General features: G+C 38.8%; 2 non-coding genes across 2 annotated transcripts; one reads left to right on the top strand and one right to left on the bottom strand.

Annotated features, from left to right (window-relative positions):
* Positions 1-5,634: 5,634 nt before the first annotated feature.
* On the top strand, positions 5,635-5,741 carry LOC111724074. Its single transcript, XR_002772441.1, has one exon. It is a non-coding gene; the product is annotated as a U6 spliceosomal RNA (small nuclear RNA).
* Positions 5,742-6,715: 974 nt separating this feature from the next.
* Positions 6,716-6,822, bottom strand: LOC111724070. Its single transcript, XR_002772437.1, has one exon. It is a non-coding gene; the product is annotated as a U6 spliceosomal RNA (small nuclear RNA).
* Between the last annotated feature and the right edge of the window lie 271 nt (positions 6,823-7,093).

The following is a 7,093-nucleotide window of genomic DNA, read 5'->3' as shown; positions in this document are numbered from 1 at the left end:
CCTCAAACTCGGGGGCTTAAGCGATTCTCTTGCCTCAGCCTTCCAAGTAGCTTAGCCTACAGGCACCCGCCACAACACCCAGCTATTTTTTGTTGCAGTTGTCGTAGTTTAGCTGGCCCGGGCCAGGTTTGAGCCCGTCACCCTCACTGTATGCAGCTGGCACCGTAACCACTGTGTACAAGTGCCAAGCCATCATTCACTCTTTCATTCAACATTTCCTGAGCACTCCTTTTGTGCCAAGTACTAAGACAGATTCTGCAAATACAAAGATAAATAAGACACAATCAAGGTGGTGTCTGTGGCTCTGTAAGTAGGGCGCCAGCCCACATACCAAAGGTGGCGGGTTTGAACCCAGCCTGGGCCAAACTGCAACAAAAAAATAGCCGGGTGCTGTAGCAGGTACCTGTAGTCCCAACTACTCAGGAAGCTGAGGCAAGAGAATTGCCTAAGCCCAAGAGTTGGAGGTTGCTGTGAGCTATGATGCCACAGCACTCTACCAAGGGAGACAAAGTGAGACTCTGTCTCTTAAATAAAAAAAAAACACACAAAAAAAACACAATCTTTTGCCCTTAGAGGTCAGGTACAATTAAACGCCCTTTACTATTGTTTTCTCAAGATGTATTTTTAAATTTCACAAAAAATTTCTTTTAGTATATTTCATTTGAAGCCACAACTGGATAAAATCATTTTCAGAGGTGTAGAAGGCAGTAAATTTTACCATTTTCATTTAAGTCAATAATTTCTTTTTCTGGCTGAGAGAAGTTTCCATATGCAGCACACCATGTAATAATATGAGCATAAATCCCAGCTGTAGAAACAGAACGCGACACTGTTCTTACTGAGTTGAAGGCACAATAAATGGCTGTCTATGCTAACTCTGAATAAAGCTCCCAACTGCTTAGTATCTCCTTGCCAAAAATTTCCTTCCTCCTTCAGACTGGCATTGCATTCTAATTACACTGAGGACTGGAATGAGTATGCTTGAGAGAAAGGAAGAAAAAAATACTCAGACACCCCATCTTCTTTCACCCTACTTAAAAAATTATACTACTAGGCTGGGCCGAAGTGGCTCACACCTGTAATCCTAGCACTCCAGTAGACCGAGGTGCGTGGATTACCTGAGCTCACAGGTTTGAGCTCCTGAGTCCAGAGCAAGACCTCATCTCTAAAACTAGCCAGGCGTTGTGGCTACTGGGAGGCTGAGGCAAGAGAATCATTGAGTCCAAAAGTTTGAGGCTCCTGTGAGCTCTGACACCCTAGCACTCTACAGAGGGAGACACAGTAATACTCTGTCTTGGCAGCACCCGTAGCTCAGTAGGCAGGGCACCAGCCACGTGCACGAAGGTTGGCAGGTTTGAACCCGGCCCAGGCCAGCTGGAAAAAAATAATAACAACAACTCCCAGCAAAAAATAGCCAGGCATTGTGGTGGGCGCCTATAGTCCCAGCTACTTGGGAGGCTGAGGCAAGAGAATCACTTAAGCCGAAGTGTTTGAGGTTGCTGTGAGCTGTGATGCCATAGCACTCTACTGAGGGCAACATAGTGAGACTGTCTTAAAAAAAAAATTGTAATACTGTTTGTGTGGCTCAAAAGTTGTATAAACTATTTTTGAGCAGAAGAGATTTCTCTGCATCTTCTCTGAACTTTATGTTATCACTGTAAAATAAAACTGAAGTTCAAAACAATATTCCTACATAAATTCCACCAAGATGGCCCAGCACTTTAAAAATGTCAACTAATATCCACTATTCTTAACCACTGGCTCATGACAACTTAGACTTTTCTGCTCTGAAAAAAAGCCTCTACCTAAACTTCATTTTCATTTCAGGTTTAGAAGTTTAAGTTTTACAGAAACTTGTACACAATATAATTTTATATGTATGTGCTTTAGTTATTACTTCTTAAAACAGGAGCACTAGGGCTGGGCGCAGTGGTTCATGCCTGTAATCCCAGCACTTTGGAGGCAGAGGCCGGTGGATTGCCTGAGCTCACAGGTTCCAGACTAGCCTGAGCCAGAGCAAGACCTCGTCTCTAAAACTAACCAGGCATTGTGGAGGTCGCATGTAGTCCCAGCTACTTGGGAGGCTGAGGCAAGAGAATTGCTTAAGCCCAGGAGTTTGAAGTTTCTGAGAGCTATGACGCCACAGCACTGTCCCAAGGGTGACAAAGTGAGACTCTGTCTCAAAAAAAAGCACTACACAAAGATTCATATTCAAGAGCACTATCACAAAATGTTACAATGAACAAAAATATCAGATACAATCCTACGTGCATAACAATAATCGGACATTTAAGTAAATGTTGGCAAACAGAGTGGTGAAATATTACAGTCAATAAAAATTATGTAATATCAGAAAAATATTTTCTTAGTATGTCATCCAAAGTTCACTTAGTAAGGAATATGACATCATGGATAACATTTATCAAATATGTACTATAGGCAAGTGTATATCAACTACCCTATGAAGTAACTAGTAGTATTAGTAGTAGTAGTAGTAACTAGTATGTATTAGAAATGAGGAAACTGAGATTCAACATAAAAACTTGCCAAACTTAACATATTAATTAAACTTTGGTTTAACTTAATGTATTTAGTACCTGGCAGGTCTTTAACTTAATTACTACATTAGTTGATGTATTAAAAGATGTAGGTTCCACCACCATGAGGTATTCTTAGTAAGAAAAAAAATGTCAGCATTTAAACATTTAACCAAAGCCAAAATTGGTTTAGTTAACAGATTAAAAATGACCTATCTAGTCCTCTCATATATATATATATATTTTTTTTTTGAGACAGAGTCTCAGTATGTTGCCCTTGGTATAGAGTACCATGGCACCACAGCTCACAGCAACCTCAAACTCTTGGGCTTAAGCAATTCTCTTTTGCCCCCTTCCATACTGTATGCACTCTTTGGAAGGAAGTAACCCTGCACAGCCCATACTTCAAAACTAGAGAGTTGTGGGCAGCACCTGTGGCTCTGTGGGAAGGGTGCTAGCCCCATATAGGAGGGTGGTGGGTTCAAGTCAGGCCCAAACCAAACTGCAACAAAAGATGGCCGGGCGTTGTGGCAGGTGCCTGTGGTCCTAGCTGTTTGGGAGGCTGAGGCAAAGGAATCACCTAAGCCCAGGAGCTGGAGAGCCCAGGAGCTGGAGGCTGCTGTGAGCTGTGACGCCACAGCACTCTACTGAGGGTGACAAAATGAGACTCTGTCTCTAAAAACAAAAACAAAACCAAAAACCTAGAGAGTTGTGCTCCACCTCCTTAATGGTGGAATATCTACATAAATTCCTTGGAATTCTTCTGCATGGGAATTTGTCTATCCTTTCATTTATCTAATCCTTTTATATAAGTATGGACTCATATTTATGTTATATTTTGGGTTACAATCCCATACTCTTTTCTTTGTTGCTCAATTTGTTTCAGCTTTGGCCATAGGGACCTCTTTCAGTTGATTCTTATGTTCCTCATACCTCCACTGTCGGGAGAGAGGAAGTACTCTTTCATAGTGTCTAACACTAGACAATGTTCCCCACCCAGCCATAGAATCAGTCATTTCTTCAAGGAGCACTAGGAATTAACAAATTTTAACACCCATAATGACCTTTATTTTTCAAAATATAAACAGTCAAGCCAATGAACCCTTTAGCTTCTAAGGTCTCCTGCCACTAGGACATTAAGCTCCATGAAGTCAACAACTTAATTTTCGTCTCCACTGTATCCTCAGAGTCTAGAAAACAGTGCACAGTGTACACATTCAGTAACTATTCTACACTAAAAATATTAGAAATTCTGAGGCTCCAGAAGTAGACTTAAGATAGACTCACAACATAACTTGCCAGTCCAATGGAACCTACCTAGATTTATCATGTTTAGACTTCTGTTCTAACATCCCTATGTCTAATTCACTGCATTGTTTTACAGTAAACAAAAGGCTTCCTTTTTCCACTGCTCCTTCCTCTTATTTTATTATAAACCAGAAGTACTCCCTAGCAAAATTTCCATTGCAAAGGAATATACATCACATTTCCTAGATTCTTTCTATAATGGCATATTGCCATTTACATCATCCTTTTCCAAGTTCTATTCAAATACCCATTTCGACTTGCTATGCAAAGTTTAAATGAAAGGCATAATGCCAAATCCTTATCAGCACTAGCAGAAGAAACATTACTGACAATGAAAGTGCCAAAAAAATCTATCGACACCAATTTGTACATAATATCCCTCAAACACTCAGTATGTTTGTAAAATAAAGCATCTGAAACCTACCAATATCCTTCTATAAATCTGTAACATGTAGATAGAAAAAAGCTCAAGCTAAACAGAGACTATCTCAGCCTGTGCAGTTGATGTTGATAATTTGAAGACACGTTTCCATAGCCCATCTAACTATATACAAAAATAAGCCAAAATTATATAATAGGCTGGTTCTACTAAACAACATTGTATTGATGATATAATTGCAATATAAACTAAATAATTTGTAATGGCTTCTTTTTCAGAGAAAGTTACTGCAAGAAAAAGAAAAGCTATAATCGAAACTCACTATTAACTAAGAGGCAAATCAGATAATCCTACAAAGAGTTCTACTTCAACCTTGAAAGGATATCAAAAAGCTATAAACTGTACTACCTCAATAAAATATAATCAATCGATAGCTAGAGCATGAGCTATAAACCATAGAGGATAAGTGATCTAGGACCATTATTTGTAGTACGTGATCCTGACTCCACTGACCACAGCTGATTAGATAATGAGCAGCTACCGACTCCAGTATGAAATAGTCAGATTTTCTCACCTAGGGAACTAGAATGGAGAATTAGAAGCCTACAGAGAAAGAAGCACAAGCACTTAGAAACAGGATGGTCCTAGATGGCTCAAGGGAGGCTTTTGGAACAGCAGTTTCGATTCTTGAGGCTTTCTAGTTTCTGGATCCTGTCCTTCCTAAAGCCAGCTGCACTTTGTCCTCAATAATCTCCTTTTGCTTAAGTGACTCGCTTTCCTGTTACAACCGGAAATACCTTCATTAAGACAAAGGTAATACACACCTTTTTTTTTTGAGACAGAGTCTCACTTTGTTGCCCTTGGTAGAGTGCCAGGGCGACACAGCTCACAGCAACCCCAAACCATTGGGTTTAAGCGATTCTCTTGCCTCAGCCTCCCAAGTAGCTGGGACTACAGGTGCCCACCACAACACCTGGCAATTTTTTTTTGTTGTAGTTGTCCTTGTTGCTTAGCTGGCTCAGGCTGGGTTTTAACCTGCCAGCCTCAGTGTATGTGGCCAGCGCCCTACTCTCTGAGCTACAGGTGCTGAGACTTAACTCTGTTTTTCAGTTATATTAATGATAGGTAATTTTTTTTTTTTTTAAGAGACAGAGTCTCACCCTATCGCCCTCGGTAGAGTGCCATATTGTCACAGCTCACAGCAACCTCCAACTCCTAGGCTTAGGTGATTCTCCTGCCTCAGCCTCCTGAGTAGCTGGGATTACAGGCACCCACCACAACGCCCAGGTATTTTTTTTGTTGCAGTTTGGCCAATGCCAGGTTCGAACTTGCCACCCTTGATATATAGGGCTGGAGCCTTACCCACTGAGCCACAGGCACCACCCAATGTTAGATGATTTAAAATAACTTGTGCTCACCTTGGCAGCACATATACTAAAATTAGAATGGTACAGAGAAGATAAGCATGGCCCCTGCACAAGGATGACATGCAAATTCGTGAAGTGTTGCATATTTTTTTTTTTTATTATTACCCTGGATGGAGTTGAAGCACATCTTAGTGAAGAATCACAAGAACAGAAAACCAAGTATCCAGTGTACTCAATACTAATATGATGCCAGTAGATGATCTCCTACATGCCCACATAAGAGAAAAACTCAATTTAAGTTGAGGGGAAGAGGAAGAGAGAAGGGAATTGGTGTGCACCCACTTAATGGGAACAATGTAAAGGTATATGGCATACCTCTTGGGTGTGGGGCACAACAAAAGAGGGTCTCTACCTAAAAAATGCAAGCATTGTAACCTAGTTGTTTGTACCATCACATTAATCTGAAATAATAAAATAAAACTTGTTTTAATTTTCATAAAATACTTTATTAAAAATAAAACATCAAGGGAGACTGTCTCAGAAAAAAAAGAAAAATCATTTCTTGAGATTTTCCAAATATGAAGAAAAGTTTATGAACTAAAAATATTGAAACAGGAAGGCTTTTCATCATTTCATCATTTTTTTTACAGATTTTATTATAGTGACTGTCATATTTCAGTCACTATGGTAGATGCTTTCTAAAATACAAAGACCTATTAACCTTTTGAAATAAAAATCCTCAATAATTTGCCCTGTAGGATAAATGATCTGAGTGTTACAGCTTATATAAAAGTGCTTAGGTTTCCGTATTTTTCCAGTGGCTCAGGGAGCTTTCAGAGAATAAGTTTCTCAACTTTTGTCCAGATATGGTGGACTTTGTGTGTAGGTTTGAGTGGAGAGTGTTTTTTTTTTTTTTTGAAATGACTCTTCATAAAAACTAATTTGATGTCAGCTTTAATCTAGAGGTTTTTTCTTTTTTTTTTTTTTTGAGGGGAATACATGTGTGTTGTTCATATAGTCAATGTTATTCCTTAGTGTGTTTCTTTTTCTATTTGATTAAATCTAGATGTAGATTTTTTTCTATTTTGTAGATTTAATTTTTTTTTGTTTTGTGAGCATTTATTAAAAATATGGAACACTTCATGAATTTGCGTGTCATCCTTGCACAGGGGCCATGCTAATCTTCTCTGTATCGTTCCAATTTTAGTATATGTGCTGCCAAAGCAAGCACTTATAGATTTAATTTTATCTGTTTTTTATGATAAAGTGAGATCATTTTCAGGTAAGTTTTTAAAACAATCTTTATGTAAAAAAAATCAAGATGAATATGTGACAAAACCTCTAAGTAAAATTTCTGAAGTATATTTGAAAAACAGGGATATGTGTTATTTCTTTAATGAAGTTCTTAACATAGAATCATTTCAAAGTGTGGATGAGCTTTTGAGTTTCTGTAAACGCTGTAAATTGTGTGTATATAAGTACATAGTTTTCATCAAATTTTC

This window comes from Otolemur garnettii, unplaced genomic scaffold (assembly GCF_000181295.1).
Source record: "Otolemur garnettii isolate 467f Iridium unplaced genomic scaffold, OtoGar3 scaffold00018, whole genome shotgun sequence".
In the NCBI taxonomy this organism is placed as follows: Eukaryota; Metazoa; Chordata; class Mammalia; order Primates; family Galagidae; genus Otolemur; species Otolemur garnettii.
The sequence above is the reverse complement of the archived record's forward strand: the minus strand, read 5'-3'. Positions and strand labels throughout refer to the sequence as shown.